The sequence below is a fragment of the Jaculus jaculus genome, chromosome 10, assembly GCF_020740685.1.
Source record: "Jaculus jaculus isolate mJacJac1 chromosome 10, mJacJac1.mat.Y.cur, whole genome shotgun sequence".
NCBI classification, from domain to species: domain Eukaryota; kingdom Metazoa; phylum Chordata; class Mammalia; order Rodentia; family Dipodidae; genus Jaculus; species Jaculus jaculus.
In genome coordinates, this window is record NC_059111.1 from 92,222,669 (window position 1) to 92,244,473 (window position 21,805).

Consider the following 21,805-nt stretch of genomic DNA (forward strand, 5'->3'; position numbering starts at 1 on the left):
GGGCTACATCTACATGTGAGCCTGTCTACTAAATAAACAAATAGGAAAGAAATGTAAATGTTGACGTTAACCTTGGGCAGAACACGTACAAGTGAAATGATTTATCTATCTGGTGGAGTACTTGCCAAATGAGACCACCTCAACAAATGTTGATTCCCTTTAAAACGTCTCTGGTTCTTTCGCCTTAGGGGCTCCTTAAAAAAAAAAAAAAAAAAAAAGCCCTGCCAGTCAGCTGCTTCTGGAAAGAAGTCGGGGAGGCTGTTCAGGTGGAGGAGTAGGGTATGTCACCTCTCCTGCTCCTCCCCTCATCACAGCTCCGAGGCAGCACACAGATCTTCCTTCCTTCCTGCAAAGGAAGTGTGTGTTTTCTCAGACCCAGCTTGGCATTCCTTGATGTTTTAGAGAAAGAAGCAGATGACCCCGGCTGAGCAAGACAGTCAGCAGAACAGCAGCCCTTGATGCAGCATTTGGAAATTTCCATTCTTTGCTTGCAGCTATGAAAAAAAAAAAAAAAAAAAAAAAAAAAAAAAAACACTAAAGAGCCCAGTAGCTGGGAAATTTCCACGATGGAAAATTTTAACATATTCTTTAGCTCTAAACTATGCAGGTTTATAGACACTATTTTTTTTTTCCTTTTGGTAATTTCCTTCTTTAACACTAATTTATGAACATGGTAACAGAAGGGCTGTGGCAATAAAGGAGGGCAGCCTGACCTGGAGGGGAGTGGGTATGGCTTGCTTAATGGGAGGCTGTGCTATATAAACTTGTGACCACCAAACCCGTAGACGTGTAGATCGCTTCAAGGCCCACTGGGTAGGAGCTCTTCCAAAACACAGATAGTTTCCCTAGGAGCACCACAGAGAGCTAGCCTGCAAGTGGAAAGTGCACGGATACAACATGGGAACAGGACGCGGTGAGTTATGTTGCTGGCACAAGCCCCATCAGGTAGATCTGGTAAAGCAGGGCTTCTCGAACCTAAGTGTGCACAGGAATCACCTTGGGATCTGGGTTGGGATCCAGCAGGTCAAGGGTGATCCTGAGATGACTGCAGCTTGGAGAACCACAGTACGTGGGCTTAGCGAGGCCACAGATGGCAGGCCATCCTCGGCAACACTGGAGGGGGGCTCCTTGGGGATGCTTTTCCCAGGTTGCAGAACCGTGGTCACATGGTACAACCGAGTGCGGAGATGTTCCACGCCAGTCTGGATAAAGGGGACCTTGTAGAATGTGGGGGTGCACATCATTGCCAGAAGGTTCAGCTTGGGGGAGGGGGAATTCTAGAAATCAGCTCTGTGTTAATAAGATTCCCAAGCTGGGCCTGATTCCTGAATGGGTACTCCAGCATAGAAGTAGCATAGAAGCATCGAGAAGCTAGTTCAAAATATTGAGGGAGGGTTGGTGTCTAGTATCATGTGAGGGCACGTTAGGGGGTGTGGAGGCCAGAGAGTCAGTTACTTCCATCCCAGCCAGAATATTTGTTTCACTATTGTTGAAATAAAAATTTAAAAAGAGAATTGGACACTTTCTGTTTTCCTAACAGCTGTCTCGTGTTTGAGCTATCTGAGAGAGAGAGATTGAAATCAGGGATATCATTTCTACCATTTGATGTGTTATGTGCCTTCTGTGTGCATTTTTTTTCCTATGTGCACTTTTAAAAGCAGCAATGGCCTCACTTTTCATCTCCCATCCGTTGAGTTTTGGATGGGTTACTCATTTTCCAATGAAATCACACGGAGGGGCCTATAGGAGGAGAGAAGGTAGCTGACAGTCATGGAAATGTGACTGAAGTCAAGAGTGACAATCATGAAATGAATTTGATCACAAAACCAAAGCATGAAGTGTAGATGAAAAGGAAGCAAGTACTTCCAGCATGTCGATATCTACTTTATAGTTCAAAAATTCTCAATGGCTTCCAGGACAACTCGGGGGCTTGCGTGCTGAGAGTCTCCCTGTGTTTCAGGGTATGGTTTAGCATTGGGGTCACCATCTGTACTGCTTTAGTAGAAGAGATGAGAGAGGTTTTCCTTACCATAGGTCTTGATGGACAGTTATCCACCTAAGAACCGTCTTACAACCTGTAGCCAATCAAACGGAATTCGATCCAGCTAAAGTCACACGTTTCATTAATTAATTAATTTTAGTTTTTAAAGTTTTAGTTGACAGTTTTCATGCATGTACCACATCGTGTATTTTGATCATAATTCCCTTCCACTCCTTTGTCTTATCCTCCTCTGTCCTCCCTTCCACTGAACGCCCTCTTCTTCTATTTTGATGTCTTGTTTTTCTTCTTTTTTTCTTTTTCTTGTTTTTCAAGGTAGAGTCTTGGATCTAGCCCAGGCTGACCCGGAATTCACTATGTAGTCTCAGGGTGGCCTCGAACTCACAGCGATCCTCCTACCTCTGCCTCCCGAGTGCTGGGATCAAAGGCCCGGCCATGCCTTGTTTTTCTTTGTCCCCTTTTATCAGCCGTGATGACACTATGCAGGTCTTGCTTGTACAGGTAGCAACAGCCTCAGTGAGGTTGTGAATGCAATGGCTGGCCATTTCATGTCTGGAAGATAGTGTTCCAGCGCTCTCCCCTCCATCCTCTGTTCTTACAGGGTGTTTGTTTTTTTTCTGTCCCCTTTTTCACAATGTCCCCAATGCCTTGGGGAACATAACAGAGAAATTCACATAGCAAAATTAACCATCTTTTTTAAAAATTTTTTATTTATTTATTTGAGAGCGACAGACACAGAGAGAAAGACAGATAGAGGGAGAGAGAGAGAATGGGCGCACCAGGGCTTCCAGCCTCTGCAAATGAGCTGCAGACGTGTGTGCCCCCTTGTGCATCTGGCTAACGTGGGACCTGGGGAACCGAGCCTCGAACCGGGGTCCTTAGGCTTCACAGGCAAGCGCTTAACCGCTAAGCCATCTCTCCAGCCCAAAATTAACCATCTTAAAGTAAACACTTCAGAGGCATATCTTCATGCTGTGCAACCATCACTTTATATTTAGGCCCAAAACGTTTTCATCACCCCAAAAGGGAATCCCTGTGTCCATCAAGTAATTAACTGTTTGAGGCTCACTCCCTCTTCCCAGAACCTGGACACCACCAACTTCCTTACTGTCTCTATGGATTTACGTATCCTGAATTTTTCACGTAAAGGGATTCTGACCTTTGGTTAGATTGTATCTTCTTGAGAATAAACATTATGCACATAGGAAAATGTAACATTATTGAGCACTGATAACAGGTGTGGCATGTAATCATGACAAGCTTATATGTGGATACCATTATGCAGATGAGAAAATTGGGACTTAGGTAAATTGCCCGAGTCTTAACACATTTACAGCCATGCTAGGAAGAACCTTCTTTGACCAGGCGCACCTACACATTGCGGCTGTTTTTCCCAATGGCCACAGCTACAGCCCAGATACACTCCCCTTTTCTTAGACAGATGGGTAGATGGATGTTCCTTCCCAGAGCTTGATTCGAATACAGAATGCGTGTGAGTTGCTTACAGCTGCTATTTCTCTAGCAATGCAGCAAGGCCGGGCAAACTCTTTTGAAGAGCTCATTAAAACTGCTAAAATAACGTCTTAGAAGCAGGTGCATTCATTAGCTGGAAATGCAGACGATTATGTTAATATCACATTCAGGTGACATATTTAAAGGCACCAAAATCGTGGGAGATAAAATGATCTTCAAAGCCAGCGTCAACGTCTTCCCTTTGTAAGCCTCTTTGTGCTTGGAAGCACATGACTGTCCGCTAGACCTTTGGCATTCTCTCACAAAGAAAAAAAAAAAAATGAGGCTCTTTTGCTGTATCTGATTTCTTTTATAATGTCTTGGGTCTCTAGTTAGGAAAAGACAGATGAGGAATTGCGTCCAGCTGTAGTGATAGACCTGGTACCACAGTGAGGACTTATTGTCACACTGAGCTGAAGGGGAGAACATCTTCAAATACACAGATAAGAGATGGGGATGGAACTCAGTGGTAGAGCTGCATCTCCAGGATGAAAAAAAATATATATGCATATGCAATGATTTCTGATTGGGACCAAAAACTATTTTACTTTGCCTTCTTTGCATTCCAAAAAAAAAAAAATATTTGAGCTTGGAATATGTATGTGACCACATACATGTATTTGGAGGACTAATTTAAACTTTCTTTTGAAACAATTTTGCTTATTTATGTATTTATTTGTAGAGAAAGAGAGAGGGAGAGGGAGCGAAAGAGAAAGTACATGGACACGCCAGGCCCTCTTCTTTTCCTTCTGAAAACAAACTCCTGGCAAGTGCGCCACGTTGTGCGTCTTGCTTTATGTGGATACTGGGAAATTGAATCATGATTGGCAGGCTTTGTATAAGCAAGGGCCTTTAACCACTTAGCTATCTCCTTAGCCCCTAAATTTTCTCTTTTGTATGTGTATATTTATTTGACAACTTCCTATATGGAATTTGAAATTTTAAAATGAAAACTTTTTGTTTGTTTGTTTGTTTTTGTTTTTCAAAATAGGGTCTTACTCTAGCCCAGACTGACTTGGAACTCACTATGTAGTTTCAGGGTGGCCTTGAACTCATGGAGATCCTCCTACCTTGCCTGGCTAAAAGCATTTATTTTTAAGTTTGTAGTTTTAAAACATTAAAAGTACTAAGGAGCAATTTGTGTTTCCATAGTTACTTGTTTTATCTGTACAAGTGGGATACTGTTTAATTGCCTACCATGCAGAAGCTAGGCAATACGTTTTCCCAATTCCCTTCCTTTCTCAACTCTAGGATATTTGTGGATATGTTAGTTTGCCCTTTGTAAAGGGAAATATAAGAAGAAATAGCTAGACATCAAACCACTTAATATAAAATACAAAATTAAAAAATATTTTTTCTTCTTTTTAATTTTTATTTATTTTTTTCTCAATTTTTTTAATTTTTTTATTTTTATTTTATTTTTTAATTAATTATTTATTTATTTGAGAGCGACAGACACAGAGAGAAAGACAGATAGAGGGAGAGAGAGAGAATGGGCACGCCAGGGCTTCCAGCCTCTGAAAACGAACTCCAGACGCATGCGCCCCCTTGTGCATCTGGCTAACGTGGGACCTGGGGAACCGAGCCTCAAACCGGGGTCCTTAGGCTTCACAGGCAAGCGCCTAACCGCTAAGCCATCTCTCCAGCCCTTTTTTCTCAATTTTTATTAACATTTTCCATGATTATAAAAAGTATCCCATGGTAATACCCTCCCCCCTCCACTTTCCCTTTTGAAATTCCATTCTCCATCATATCCCCTCCCCATATCAATAAAAAAGATTTTTGTTAGAACCTTAGTGAAGTGGGCATGCATTATCTGTCAAATGCAAAGAGAAAAAGATCAAGGAAATTTATAAAGAACAAACATAATTTATTTGAATTTTTAAGTTAGTTATACTCTGGGAAACTTTTCTTTCTTTTTTGGTGGGGCGGGGAGTGAGGTAGTGTCTCACTCATGTCCAGGCTGACCTGTAATTAACTATGTAGTCTCAGGGTAGCCTCGAACTCACGGCAATCCTCCTACCTCTGCTTCCTGAGTGCTGGGATTAAAGGCATGCGCCATCATACCTGACTCTGGGAAACTTTTCTATGCTAATACATGGCATTTTTTTCCCCAAAATGGTATGCTAAAAATGACTGTTGTTGATTGCAAAAGAAATAGTGAAACTGGGCTGGAGAGATGGTTTAGCAGTTACGGTGCTTACCTATGATGCCTAAGGATCCAGGTTTGATTCTCCAGGTCCCACATAAGCCAGATGCACAAGGTGGCACATGCATCTGGAGTTCGTTTGCAGTAGCTAGAGGCCCTGGCACACCCATCCTCTCTCCCTCTCTCTCTTTCTCTGTCTCAAATTTGAAAAAATTGAAAAATTAAAAAAAATAAGCGTGTGCCTGTGTGTGAGTGTTTGCAAAATAGCTTGACATTAACAGGCTGAAAGACTATTTGTACAGTGTGATACTCCTATTTTTGCCTTCTTCAAGTCTCCTGTTCTTCTCCCACACAGTATTTCTCTCGTATTCATCTACACTATTTAAAGTGGAAAGCAATATATAAAGCAGGAAAGTTCTCCTTGGGAAGAGGATAGATAGATAGATAGACAGACAGACAGACACACAGACATATAGATGTCCATGCATCTGTACAGTCATCCCCTCTTATACACAAAGTATATCCCAAGACCCCAGTGGATACCTGGAACCACAAATAGTACCAATCCTTATCACTTAGTTCTTTTTTGCAACTTAACCTAAACACTTATCATCCACTATAGTCATAATTTACATTATGGTATGATAGCAAAACTAATGACACAAATTTTCTTTTAGGTTTCTAGCATTTTATAGACAGAAAATTTGTTTTTACTTTAGGTCTCAGGAACCTTGGCATGCATTGTTTTCTTTCTCAATTCAAGTCAAGAAATTTCATCCTTTTGCTTAAAGGGAGCCCTTAATGGCATTTCTTCGCACTGTCGAATTACCAGCACTGCTACATTTTTGTCTTTGGGCCATTTCCAAGTAAAATAAGGGGTTACTTGAACAAAACCACTGTGGTCCCATGACATTGCATCTGATAACCGAGGTGGCCGCTAATTGATTCATGTGCAGGTACCATATACATCGCATATGCACTGGACAAAAGGATGATATACATCCCAGGAGGGACAGAATGAGCTGGCATGAAATTCCATCATGCTAGCCGGATTGACATGCAATTTGCAAATGTATGGATTATTCACTTCTAGAATTTTCCATCTCATATTTTCAGACCATGGCTGATTTTGGTAGCTGAAACCTTAGAGAAGAGAAAACTACCATGTACATGTAGGCATACACACTCCTGTTGCTCATCAAAATGACCTAGCTGAATCCTTGTTCTAAATGGCCACAGTAAGGCTGAGAGGCTGGGCCTAGCCTCTATGCTCAGACCGCTGGACAGCTCCGCATCTCTTTGGAGTGTTTCCTATCCACCTCTTCTCTGTTTTAGCTGGCACGCTCACAGAAGTCTCAGATTCTACACAAAATGAGGATGGTGGCCAGAGAGACTTTTGTCCTTCTGGTATGATGCATTACCACCATAACAAAAGCAGGTAAACTTCACAGCAGAGATTTAAAGATTAACATGAGGCGAGCACACTCAAGTTTGCTTTTCATGGGTGTATCTTTCCAGAGCAGTCATGTAACCTAACTTTGACATTTTCCAATGACAAAAAAAAAAAAAAAAATCCTGTCCTTTCTTCTCTCTCTCTCCCCACCCTCTCTTTCTTAAATAAAGCAAATAACATATTTTCTTTAAATGAGAGGAATAGCATTTCAGACATGGAAATAAAGCCTTTCCTGCATATTGATTTGTTTGCTTGTGTGTTTTGAGACAAGGACTTGTTACATAGTGAAGGCTGGCCTAGAGCTCACTGTGTGGCCCAAGCTGGCTTTGAATTTGAGATTCTCCTACCAAGGACTCCTGTGTGCTGTGATAGTTTAGAATTTTAAATAATGTGATGTACATTTGGGCAATTATGCATAGTCTTATTGATAATCCAGTAAAGAGACCCAAACCCGAATTTTAAAAAATACCTATTACCTGAAAAGCTATGATGAAGGGAACTACAATTCTCATTTGATAAGTAATTATAACACTCTTTTTAAAAAATTATTTATTAATTTGAGGGGGGGCAGATAGAGTAAAAGAATGGGCACACCAGGACCTCCAGCCACTGCAAATGAACTCCAGATACATTCGCCACCTTGTGCATCTGGCTTTATACAGGTCCTGGGGAATTGAACCTGGGTCTTTAGGCTTTGAAGGCAAGTACTTTAACCACTTAGCAATCGCTCCAGCCCACAATTACAACATTTTTAATTCAATAGAATACTTTATTTTATATGGATGTACATGATCTAAACCTCAATGCAGATATATTAAAACATTGTACAGTAAAGTATGTTTTCCTAATGTTTACAAATTAACTTTAAACTGAGGCTCATGACCATGTTAAGTAATCAGGGTTGTCATTTAGCTGGTGCATAATAGTTGGGGCATTCTGACTGACTTAGTGCATTCTGGTTGCTCCGACATCTATTTTGATTGATCAGTGCCCATGTCACGCCAGTTATTAGATATTTGGACATCATCCCGGGGATAGGAAATACAGGAAAACCTAAGATTTTGTCAAGCACTTTAGAGGCTGAACAAAACACTTCCACTCATTTTGCCTTTGATGCTCACATTCCCAGTGTTTATTGCCCTGTGGCAAGCATCCCAGCAAAACTACCAAACTTAACATTTCTTTGAGCAGAACTCCGTGCCAATTCATACTTCCATATCTTGGCAATATGTTTCGTTCACATGATGATAGCTTTCCATGGAGAAGAGGTGGAGAGACTCTGGTCATGTTAGACTTCAAGTAGGTGAAGTGGGAGGCCAATAAGGCCATAGCAGGAAGCCAGACCAGCAGGGTGCCCAGATTACGGAAATTGCGCTAGCCCTGGTATAGGAGATTCTGCCTGCTGTTCTGGAAAAATCTGTGCCCATCACTAAAGCAAAGCATAATCCTCAATAAAAACTCCCCTTTCAATATTTAGCAAAGAGCATTAGTCTTGCTTAGCTAAGCCTGCTTTCCTACAAGAAGAAGGGATACACTTTGTCTTGTAAGCAAAGGTAGGCAACAATGAGAGGCCCATTTTCACTACTTAGAGCACTCTTTATGTGCATATTAAATATTCCCCTGCTCCAAGTTTTAGTGAGTCTTTTTGCACTATTGGTGAACAAACGCAGGGTCTCATGCACGCTAGGCTAGTGCTTTGCCAGTGAGCAACGCCCCAGTCTGTTCTGTTCTTTCAATTTTCTAATTTTGGTGCTTAGAATATGCACTTTTAGTACAATGCGTTGATTGAGGAACTCCATTCTTCACAAAATTTTTGTCTTACAGGGATGAAGAAATTTTTACTTGTTTAATTGTTTCTCTGTGAAACTGAATGATTAATACTCTCTTTTTTGCTCCTAAACATACTTCACTAAATTCACTTGGGGGTGAAAATTTGACTGTTAATTTTCTAAGTTTTTCTCCTCTGTGTTGCAAAAATCAGGAACATTATGGTTTTGACAGCTACATTAAATTCAGAGGACATTGATGTTAATTATACAAATAGAAGATTATTCTAGTTATTTCTGTTTAAAATGGGTTATATTTGAGTAATACTAATAGAAAATTACATGCCATTTTCTGACTTACTCCAGAACTTATACAGAGAACAGACAGGTCATGTAGATAGAAGAAGAAAGCCAGTATTTCCTGGGTAACCCACACATTACAATAGAAAGTAATTACTTAATCAAAACTTCAGATTTCCATGCAGTAATAGCTTTATTTATGCCACTGACACTAAACTATTAGACTGTCACTGTTTTACTTTAAAAAGATGTGCTAAATAACTTTAGTAAATTAAATCATGTTTCCCTTTAACATCTTCTAATTTAAAGATATAACTTCAGTTTTCAGTAACCACCAACTAAAAATGGCTCTTAACTATTCTCTTAGTGTGTGTGTGTGTGTGTGTGTGTGTGTGTGTGTGTGTGTACATGTGTGCGTGCATGTGGAGGCCTTGGGTGAGGACTCTGTCACTGGCACACCATCCCCAGTATAATTTTTTTTTTCCGAGGTAGGGTCTCACTCTGGCCCAGGCTGACCTGGAATTTACTCTGCAGTCTCAGGCTGACCTCCAACTCTCAGTGATCCTCCTACCTCTGTCTCCCAAGTGCTGGGATTAAAGGTGTGCGCCACCAGGCCCGGCTCCCCAGTACAAATTTTATCTTCTTAATAATTCCTTCTGAATTACTGTTCACGTTTTCTCATGACACTTTATCTCATGCTTCGTTCAGTACCTATGTAAATGTATTCATGTGGGCCATGTAATGAGTCACAGGCACAAATTGAAAGTGGCTGAGGTCTTAGGGTGAAAGTCATTTACCTTGTGGACCAACACCCATCAATCAATTAAGCAATCAATCAACAAGTCCTCTATTCTAGCTAATATAGCTAGTTCAGGGTTTCTCAGCCTTGACACTATTGACTTTTGGTACTAGATAATTCTCTGTTGTGGGAGGCTGACTTAGGTATAATTAGCTGTTTACCTGAGTCCTTGTTCCTTTACATTGGATTCCAGTAGCACCCCCCTCCACCCAACACACACACTTCCGGTTCTCATAATCAAAACTGCCTCCAGACATTGCCAAAGACCCCAGGAGAAAGAAGAAACTGTCCCACTGAGAACCAGGGCAGGTACCATGCCTTCTTCACTAGGTCATAAAGACCTGGAGGGCACACATCTGACTCATCATTTTATTACCCACCAACTAAATTTAGTTTCCCGAACAGAAAAGCTTCTCTGATGAGTGTTCTGAAAAAGAATAAAATATCCCTAGGTTTCCTGTGATCAGCCCAGCACCACAAGCCCCAGCCACGAATATGGTAACCTTGATGTATTGTCCAACATTTTCGCTATTTGAATAATTAATACAGGTTGTAGAGGCATCTGGTTGGGTGCTGAATGCCTGTATTTATAGAAGGCTTTTCCATGTCTGAAGTATGTTTCATGTAATGCAACCGGATCCAGATGTGACACTAATCACTCTGGCCACTGTTGTTGCTAATGGAAGCACTCAAGTCTTAGAAGCACATTCTTAGGTGGGAATGGGCAGATTTTGATTTCCATTGCATTGACTACCTTGATTAAAAGAAACACATCAAGGCTGGAGAGATGGCTTAGCAGTTAAGGCACTTGCCTGCGAAGCATAAGGACCCACGTTTGACTCTCCAGATCCCACACAAGCCAGATGCACAAGGTGACACAAGCGTAAGGTCACACCTGTGCACAAGGTGGTGCAAGCGTCTGGATTCTATCACACTGGCTGGAGGCCCTGGAACACCAAGTTTCTCTCTCTCTCACATAAGAAAGTTACAGAAAAACAAACAAACAAACAAACATCGAAATGGTTTATACTGTGAAATTTGACGCTCAGATTCTTTTTTGTCATATTCGATGTAGGGCAGCCAAAAGGCTCTGTGGTGATCTTGATACTGCTGGTTGACTTTGATTCCTGGAAATTGCCAGAGGGCTTTAAGGGAGGAGGGGAGAAAAGAGTGAGGAAATTTTCCCTTTGAATTGGGGAAAACAAAAAAATATTTTTGTGCTGTGGAGACTTCTCAGGAAAGGAGGGTTGGCCAGGAATGGCTGCATCTGTGCAAGGGGAATTTCCACACTTGGGAAAACATGGCCATAATTAATGATTTAGGAAAGCCAAGAAACTGGACATGCTGGAAAAATAGATCATCTTCCATGGCCAAGTCATTGTCAACTGATTAGGCCAGAAAATTGGATTGTTTTAGGATGACATTTTTATTTGTGGACAGTTGCCTGTAGGCCCTTCCTTCTGTGGGTATAGTACGTACCCTCCTGCCACCCTTGCTGTAGACTACTGGTCTAGATATCCCCTAGTCCTTGGCATTGAATGTGATGCTTGGTAGTCTAGCCAACAGAGCCATATCTGTTAGAGCAGACGATTATTGGGGACTCGGGGACAAGAGCAGAGGCTGAGGTTGCCTCTTCCTAATACAGTCATCAGTAAAGGAGTGTTCCATGCTCCAGCCTCATGCTAACACTGAAAAGCTAACCTGTTTGACAGTAGGTCTCTGAGGCTCAGGGACTTTAAGGCATTTGCCTGGGGCCATGTGGTATTTTGTATGTGGGTGCGTGTGTGCATGCGTGCGTGCGTGTGTGTGTATGGTGTGTGCTTGTGGAGGCCAAAGGATAGTAGCTTCAGGTGTCATTCCTCTGGCACTGTCCACCATTTTTGTTTTGTTTTGTTTTTCAAGGTAGGGTCTCACTCTAGCCCAGGCTGACCTGGAATTCACTATGGAGTCTCAGGGTGGCCTTGAACTCACAGCGATCCTCCTACCTCTGCCTCCCGAGTGCTGGGATTAAAGGCGTGCGCCACCACGCCTGGCGGCTGTCCACCATTTTTAACCTTTCATTGACCTCCATACCTATAGACAATGTACCATAATCATAATTCTCTCCCACCACCCATCTTTTCCCCCTCTAGGCTCTTCCTTCCACTGAATCCCTTCTTCTTTCAACTAGTTTCTCTTCTGTTTTGATGCCATCATTTTCCCCTTCCTGTTGTGCAGTGCATGGGTATAGGTACTGTCAGCCACTGTGAGGTCATGAATATCAAGGCCACTTTGTGTCTGGAAGACTGTATTGCAAAAGCACTCTTCCCCTTCCTTTGGCTCTTACATTCTTTCAGCTACCTCTTCTCTGAGCCTTGGAGGATGTGACAGAGATGTCTTACCTAGCACTGAACACATCACTGTCATTTCTTCTCACACTTTGGTGTTGTTTTGAGTGGTCCCATTGATGAGTGCCATCTGAAAAGAGAAGCTTCACTAACCAACAGTGGGAGTAACATGAATAGATGGGCGTAACCATAGCTAGCAGAGGGTACTTTGGTAGGCATAATATCTCCATATAGCCAGATAACAGTAGCAGTTTCCTCCCAGGGCTTGTGACCTGGCCAGCTATAGGCTTTTGATTTTCAGTACCAGGCAGGAATTCTCTCCAGTGGAGCAGGCCTCTAGTCCACTCAGAGAGCAGTTGGTTTTCCCCATAACAGACATGGCACTCCTGCATCAGTTGGCGTATCTGTCTGGCTCACTGTAGAACTTGCGGGGTCCACTTCTGGTTAAGACACTTGATGACTTTTCTCTCCAAAAAGACCGCATATCTCTTTCTAGCATCATGACAGCTAGTCAGCAGGATTTTCCAGATTAGCTCCAGTTTGATTTCTGTGTGACCTGCAGCCCACACATGTGATGCCTTCAGTAATAGGGTCTTACCATCTAATTCTAGTGGGCAACCAAGAGCCTTGGCAACAGCCTATAATGTTTTGGGGCCATCAGGGACCAACAGCTTGCTGGAACTGTCCACTTTTTTTGTTTGTTTGTTTGTTTGTTGTAGAAAGTATCTCTCATTGGACTTGAACTTGCCAACTTTGCTAGACACTACCACCAAGGGCTTCTTTTAATGGGGATTGGATTGAACTTAGGTCCTCGGGCTTAAAGGCAAGGCAAAGGCCTATTGAACTATACCCCCAGTTTTCACCCCCAAGTTCTACTACCCTCTGCTCATCCTGTATGGAAAGTGGAATCCTGAATCGAATGTTCTGGCTCTGTCTACAACCTCTTTCTTCTTTAAGAGCTATCTCCTCTTCCTCTTTCCCATGTCGCTTTGTTTAAACTATGTCTGCTCTTGAATTGTGCTCCACAGTTACTTCTTGTTCTGAACAGGAAAAATCTGGGCTAGCAGGCTAAGCGCCATTCACGACACCATTTACTTGGGGAAGATTATGTGCTCTGAACATTTTTGACCTGCTCCGAGGCTTTCTCTTATCTAAGTGATCAGTGGTATGAAAGCAAGCATGATCCATTTTGCCTCTTCTCCGGTGACTTTCTCAAGATCATAAATAGCTTACCCGATTTCAATAGATTCTCCTAGGAGAAGGTCAAGGTTTTCCAAAAGAGACATGAAGCTAAAGAAAAAAAAAAATCACTGTCAAATTTGACAAGTAGATACAGGACCCAGAGGCTCATCGATACATTCAACATTGTTGTTTGGTGAACTGAAAAGGTTACGGGTTAAATCACGTCCCCCTGAAGCAACAGTCCCAAGCTCTCGACCCTTCTGACGTGAATTCTAAAGTTAGCTCTGTCCTGCAACTGCAGTGAAACTGGCAAGGCAAACCTAACTAGGATTAAAGAGTCTAATTGTCCTCAACTGAACCTCGCTGAGGATTGCAATTAATATGAAAGTTACGGCATTTGGCAATAATTTAGTGCATTTCTTTTCAGTTGAACTCGAAACATTACATCTTGTGAACATTTGCCTTGGGGATGTTTCTTAGGCATAGCCGGATATTATAACCTTTATTTAGAGACAGGGAGACACTGAAGACATGTCTTCATTTTCTATGGCTGTGGAGTTAAGGACCACGTTGAGGAGGTTAGAACAACATCCCAGGTGACCTGCAGGTTTCTGTCATTCCATAGGTCATGGAAATTCAGGTGGGCTTGGCTGGCCTGTCTGCTTAGGACCCCATAAGGTAGAGAGAAATCAAGACGCTCATTTCTGCTAAACTCTCATCTGGATGCTCTGGGGAAGAATCCACTTCTGTCATCGGCTGCTCTAGACTTTCATTTGTTCCTTCTATGAGTTTTCTCCATTTTCAGAGCCAGCCATCACCCACATCGTTCTTACATGGGCAATCTCCTCAACTGCTTCTTCCATCAGCTGAGGAAAATTGTTTCAGTATGCATGGTGTTACAGTCACCTTCCAGAGTTGCTGACAGAAAGCATGTGACCAAAAGCAGCTTATGGGAGGAGAGGGATTATTTTGGCTTATAGACTTGAGGGGGAAGCTCCAGGATGGCAGGAGAAAACGATGGCATGAGCAGAGGCTGGACATCACCTCCTGGCCTACATCAGATGGACAACAGCAACAGGAGAGTGTGCCAGACGCTGGCAAGGGGAAACTGGCTACAACATCCATAAGCCCGCCCCCAACAATACACTGCCTCCAGGAGGATCTAATTCCCAAATTGTCATCAGTTGAGGACCACGCATTCAGAGCACATGGATTTAAAAATATTTATTTACTTGACAGAGAGAGAGTGTGTGTGTGTGTATATGTTTGTGTGTGTGTATATATGGGGGTGCCAGGGCCTCTTGCTGCTGCAAATGACCTCCAGATGCATGCACCACTTTGTGCATCAATTTTTATGTGGGTACTGAGTAATTGAACATGGGCTTCCAGGCTTTGCAAGCAAATTCCTTTAACCACTGAGCCATCTCTCTAGCCCAAAAAGTATTCTTTTAAAGAACTCAATTAGGGCTGGAGAGGTGGCTTAGCGGTTAAGCACTTGCCTGTGAAGCCTAAGGACCCCAGTTCAAGGCTTAATTCCCCAGGACCCACATTAGCCAGATGCACAAGGGGGCACATGCATCTGGAGTTCATTTGCAGTGGCTGGAAGCCCTGGCGTACCCACTCTCCTCCCTCTCTCTCTCTCTCTGCCTCTTTCTGTCTCTGTCTGTTGCTCTCAAATGAATAAACAAAAAAAATTAAAAAAAAAGAACTCAATTATGCCAGCCCTCCATTATCTTAATTAAAACTTTTATTTATTTATTTATTTGAGAGAAAGGAAAAAAAGGCAGAGAGAAAGAGAATGGGCATGCCAGGACCTCTAACCACTGCAAATGAACTCCAGATGCATATGCCTCCTTGTGCATCTGGCTTACGTGGGTCCTGGAGAATCAAATCGGGGTCCTTTGTCTTTGCAGGCAAACACCTTAACCACTAAGCCATCTCTCCAGCCATAACCTCCATATTTTTTTTAATTTTTTTGTTCATTTTTGTTTATTTATTTGAGAGTGACAAAGAGAGAGAAAGAGGCAGATAGAGAGACAGAGAGAGAATGGGCGTGCCAGGGCCTCCAGCCACTGCAAACGAACTCCAGACGTGTGCGCCCCCTTGTGCATCTGGCTAACGTGGGTCCTGAGGAATCGAGCCTTGAACCAGGGTCCTTAAGCTTCACAGGCAAGTGCTTAACCACTAAGCCATCTCTCCAGCCCCCTAACCCCCAATATTTTAACATAAACTCACTTGGGACTAAAACCCCTCCACAGCAGTACCTAGACTAGTGTCGACTAAATAAGCAGTGAATGGTAATCTGGGGTACCCATCTTCAGAATTTTACCTCCCACAAGGAAATAGTCACCTAGTTCATTTAAGGTACAGTCTGGAAACAGACCCCTGATTGCATTGAGTTTAAAAAAAAAGTTTATTTTATTATATTATCTTAATTGTTTTGTTTTTAAACATGTATGTAGAGTTTGTTTGTTTATTTATTTGAGAGAGAGGCAGGTAGAGAAAGAGAGAATGGGCACATCAAAGCCTCCAGCCATTGCAAATGAGCTCCAGACAGATGTGCCACCATGTACATCTAGCTTTACGTGGGTTCTGGGGAATTGAACCCGGATCCTTTGGCTTTGCAGGCAAGTACCTTAACTGCTAAGCCATCTCTCCAGCCCTAGAGAGTATTTTTGTTTTGTTTTGTTTTTCAAGGTAGGGTCTCACTCTGGTCCAGGCTAACCTGGAATTCACTATGTAGTCTCAGGGTGGCCTTGAACTCACTGCAGTCCTCCTACCTCTGCCTCCCTAGTCCTGGGATTAAAGGCTTGGCTCACAGTACTAGAGTGTATTTTTAATGGGCATATGTAGGCGTATATTCCCCCAGTCTTCCTGCTGATACATGATCAAAACTCCTGCCCAGTCTGTTTGGACAGGTGCTGGATTTCTGAGAGGTACAGTCTAGGATCAGAGCTGGATATGGTGTGCGTGGAAGAGCTGGCGAAGACGGAAGGAGCGGCAGCTAAGATTTTGTTGAACACAGACGAGTAGTTTACTCCTACCTGTAATCTATTCCCTGAAGAAATTTGAAGACGGAAATTCTTTGGTCATGTTCTTTGTGCGTATATGTGTAGCATGTGTATATGTGCGTGGTATACACACGTGTGTGAAGATGCATGCGCCCTGTGTGCACATATTCAGAGGCCGTAGGAGGACGTCAAGCGTTCCCTGTCACTCTTCTGTGTTCCTTCCTTGAGATGGGATCTCTCACTGAATGCACAGCTCCCCGTTTGTTTAGTTAGACTGCCCAAGAAGTGATTCTCTTGTCTCCAGCCCTCTCAGCACTGAGGTTCCAGACATGCAGCTAACACCTGGATTTTTCCATGGGGAAGGGGAATTGAACTCAGATCTTCATGATCACATAGCAAGCTCTCACCTAATCCATCCCTTTAGCCTCTCTTTTCTTCTTTTTCTCTTTTTAAATATTTTATTTATTTATTTATTTATTTGGGGGAGGACAGATTGAGAGAATGGGCACAACAGGCCTCCTGCCACTGCAAATAAACTCCAGATGCACATGCCACCTTGTGCGTCTGTCTTATGTGAGTCCTGGGGACTCCAACATAGGTCCTTAGGCTTCCCAGGCAAGTGCCTTAATCTCTAAACCATCTCTCCAGCCCCTCTTTTGTTATGTTCCATGGACAGTCTTAGAATTTCAAGCATTAGGAGATTCTGTGTGTGTGTGTGTGTGTGTGTGTGTGTGTGTGCACGCACACCCACGTATGAACATGTGCATGCATGCATGATACACAGGTAGTATTTTAGAACATTTTTTTCTAAACATATGACAATTTTGGAAAGTGCTAGATAAGCATCACTAGGATACTGTGCCCCCTGTAGGCATATGAATTTCTTAAACTTTTTAATTCTCTCCACCATGCCCTGCAGATTTGGAACATAGGTTGAGCCTGAGGGGAGCGATCCAGCTACTGAGCCATAAACCTGGGCCCCCAGAGAGCCACCTGAGCATTGATAAGCTTAGAAAGGGCCAAGATAACCACAGAAAGATAAGGGCTGGAGAGATAGTTCACTTGGTAAAGTGCTTGCTTTGCAGGCATGACCTGAGTTCAATCCCCAGTAACTACATAAAAAATGTTGGGCATAATTGTGTGTGCCTTTAATCCCTGGGGCTGGGGAATGGGAAGAGTAGGCTTTCTGGGACTCTCTGGCCAGCCAGTGTAAGCTATTTAGTGAGCTCTAAACCCATGAGAGACCCCGTCACACACACACAAAAAAAGAGCTGGGTGTGGTGCACAAACCTTTTAATCCCAGCATCTGGGAGGCAGAGGTAGGAGGAGTGCTGTGAGTTCAAGGTCACTCTGGGACTACATAGTAAATTCCAGGTCAGCCTGGGCTAGAGCGAGACCCTTCCTCGAAAAGCCAAGAACTGAAAATGAAAAGATATATAGTGTTACTGAGGATGACACCTGAGGGTGTCCTCTGACCTCTTGCACATATATGTGCACGTGCATACATGTGAACATACATGTTAAAAAAGAAAGAGATGAGGGCTGGAGGGATGGCTTAGCGGTTAAGGTGATGGCTTGCCAAGCCAAAGGACCCAGGTTCGATTCCCCAGGACCCACACTAGCCAGGTGCACAAGGGAGCGCATGTGTCTAGAGTTCATTTGCAATGACCAGAAGCCCTGGCGTGCCCATTCTCTCTCTCTCTTCTCTCTCTCCCTCTCTCTCTGACTCTAATAAATAAATAAACAATAGAGCCGGGTGTGGTGGCGCATGCCTTTAAAAAAAAAGAGAGAGATGAAAGAAGGTGGTCTATTAACTTTATCATTTTGCCTGGAGGACAGTTAAATGAAAAAAAAAATGTAGTATTTTGGTTAAGGAAGTACAGATAGTTTTGGTCTTTGGAATGAACATATTTGGAAATTGGAAACTTTAAAAAGAGGCGAAACATTTGAGAAGATAAATATTTCTCTCTTCATTCAAGAACATTTAGGTTTTTTCCTTCTTGAAATCTTGGCCAAAACTGGAAGGGAGGAGGACATTCTCCAAATGTTTCTCTCAAATCTCCCAGACCTTCAGAAAATGGCGAGAAAATGCATTCACATGATAAGACAAAGAGAAAGTTAAGTCGGTATAGATGGCATGTAATTACTTCATGGAAAAATGTAACCCAATCTAGAGTACATGTAGTTGTTGAGTTTTGGAAAGGAATATGGGTAGGAGAAATTAATGTTGCAATTAATGTTATTAATTGTGATGTTTGAAAGCCATATATATATATACATATATTGGGTTTTCCAAGGTAAGGTCTCACTCTAACTCAGGCTGACCCAGAATTCACTATTTAGTCTCAGGGTGGCCTTGAACTCATGGTGATCCTCCTACCTCTGCCTCCCAGAGTGCTGGGATTATGGCTTATTTTGTGTTTTGTTTTTTTTTAACTGAAGAAGTTTTCTCTCTAATGGGTAACTCCCGGGGTGCTAATAATGTGTTAGATTTTTTAAAAAATATTTTATTTATTTATTTATTTAAGAGGGAAGGAAAAAAGTGCAGATGGGGGGGGCAGGGTAGCAGAGAGAATGGGTGCGCCAGGGCCTCCAACCACTGCAAATCCAAATGCACGCTCCACCTTGTGTACCGGCTTACGTGGGTATTGGGGAATTGAACCTGGGTCCTTTGACTTTCCTGGTAAGCGCCTTAGCTGCTAAGCCATCTCGCCAGCCCATGTTATTTTTACTCCCATGAGATTTCCATTTAAGAATCTTGCCCTCCGTGAGTTCATTCATTTGGAAACACATGGTGAGAGCTTGCCACGTGCATTGATCTGGGCGCCAGGAGCAGAGCAGCTTGGATTCCAGTGCGGTGGAGTCACAAATACAGAAGCCTGTGTTGTTCGCTGCATGAAACGTGACGAGGCATCTGGGATGAGGGAGAGACAGTGAGAGCAAGGCGGAGGAGTGAAGGGACGGGTGACCAGCAGGCATTTTAGACTGTGTGGCCAGGGAAGAGCTCTCTGGAAATGACCTCAGCGACACGGGGGAGCTGGTCAGGAAACAGGAGAATGAAGAGAGAGCAGATGGTTCATAGGTCCTCAAGACAGGGCTAGGGAGATGGCGCAGCAGTGCATGGTGCTGCCTTCCAAAGCCTGCCGGGTCCAATTCCCCAGCCATCCATGTAAATCTGGTTGGGCATTGGTTTGCAGCGTCAAGACAGCCTCACACACACACACACACACACACACACACACACACAGAGAGAGAGAGAGGGGGGAGGGAGGGAGAGAGAATATTTAGAAAAGTTAGGGCTGGAAAGATGGCCTGCAGTGCCTACTGATCTAGGTTTAATTCCTCAGTACCCACGTCAAGCCAGATGCACAAAGTGGTGCATGTATCTGAAGTTCATTTGTAGTGGCTAGAGGCCCTGGCACGCCCATATTCACTCATTCTCATTCTCTCTCTCTCTCTCTTCCCCTCTCTCTTCCCCTCTCCTGGTAAATAAATAAATAAGTTTTTTTCTCTTTTTTCACATTTTATATTTTATTTATTTATTTGAGAGGGGCAAAGAGGGAGAGAAAGTGAATGGACGCACCAGGGCTTCCAGCCACTTCAAACGAACTTCAGATGCATGCACCCCTATGTGCATCTGGCTTACGTGGGTCCTAGGGAATCAAACCAAAGTCCTTTGGCTTTGCAGGAAAGTGCCCTAACCGCTAAACCATCTCTCCAGCCCTAAAATACTTTTTTTTAAAAAAAGAAAGAAGCAGTTATAGTATTAAGTAGAACAAAGGGACTTGCTCTAGGAAAGTCACCGTGAAGCTGGGGAGAATGCAGTATAGAGGGTAAATATGGAAGGTACAGTCAACAGGACTTTCTGATCATTTCTATCTGAGTTTTTTGTTTTGTTTTGTTTTTTTGATTTTTGAGGTAGGGTCTCACGCTGGCTCAGGTTGAACTGGAATTCACTCTGGATTCTCAGGATGGCCTCAAACTCACGACGATCCTCCTACCTCTGCCTCCTGAAGTGCTGGGATTAAAGGCGTGTGCCACCATGCCTAGCTGAGGTTTTTTTGTTTTTTTGTTTTTTTTTAAGTAAGGAATCAAAGCTATTGCCTCTATGGTCAGTGTGGGTACTGGGAGGGGCCACTGGGAAGTAGGTGGGCTGGGAAGAAGTGTGGCAGATACGGTTAATTTTCTCCCCAGTCAATGTTCCTTTCTTCCTCCTTGCTAGCAGATCCCCTACTTTGTTTAGAACGACCACATGTCCAGCCCCGAGTGATGAATCATGATTTGTATGATTCTGTCATAATAATCCCATTTCCTTTTGATAGATACTCAATTTCCTCATCTCTTTTGCAGCTAAAAGAAACTTATTTCTGGCTAATGACATCTAAATGAGAGCCCTTTGGGATAGAGGTGGCCATCAGAGCCCTTATCACAATGGTTCGAAGCATGGCATGCATCTTCTGACTTGAAGACAAAAGGCGTGAAGATTTAAAGCCAGTCTAGGAAGGATGCTGAAGTAGGAAAAGGAATTGGGGCTGGAGGGATGGCATAGCGATTAAGGCATTTGCCTGCAAAGCCAAAGGACCCTGGTTCAATTCTCCAGGACCCATGTTTGCCAGATGCACAAGGTGGCGCATGCTTCTGGAGTTTGTTTGGCGTGGCTGGAGGCCCTGGCGCACCCATTCTCTCTCCCTCTCTCTCTTTCTCTCCTTCCCTCCCTCCTTCTCCACCAAATAAATAAAAATAAAATATTAAAATCATCTGGGTGTGGTGGCGCATGCTTTTAATCCCAGCACTCGGGAGGCAGAGGTAGGAGGATCGCCATGAGTTCGAGGCCACTCTGAGACTCCATAGTGAATTCCAGGCCAGCCTGGGCCAGAGTGAGACCCTACCTCAGAAAAGAAAAAGAAAAAAAATTAAAATCAATCAATAAATTTTAAAGAAAGGAATTGCCTGGGTTCTTTGTAAACTGGAGTAGCTAAACCAACACCAATGATCATCGACTGACAGACACCTGACTTATTCAAACAAAAAGCAAGTCTCTTGTAAGCTCTTTAATGTCATTTGCTACAAAGAAGTTTAAGGGAAACTACCAAGGTTTCTTCAACCATATTAAGTTTAAGGTGTCTTTTCAATGTTTATGTGGAAATAACTGCCAACATCTTCCCTTCCCTAATTGAGTAATTTTTTTAAAGCCCTAGACCATTTAAATCTATACATATAAGGAATCATATAGCATATGACCACAATACCAGAAAACACATAGATGCCAAGGCACACAAAATTGCAGAAATCATGAGAAGTCCCAAA

General features: G+C 42.9%; 1 long non-coding RNA gene across 3 annotated transcripts in view; it reads left to right on the forward strand.

Annotated features, from left to right (window-relative positions):
- Window positions 1-698: 698 nt before the first annotated feature.
- The window catches only part of LOC123464079, a 120,087-nt gene continuing 98,980 nt past the window's right edge, over window positions 699-21,805 (forward strand). For all 3 annotated transcript variants that reach the window (XR_006639335.1, XR_006639336.1, XR_006639334.1), the window contains exon 1: window positions 699-913. This is a non-coding gene — a long non-coding RNA (uncharacterized LOC123464079). The remainder of the gene's footprint in view (window positions 914-21,805) is intronic.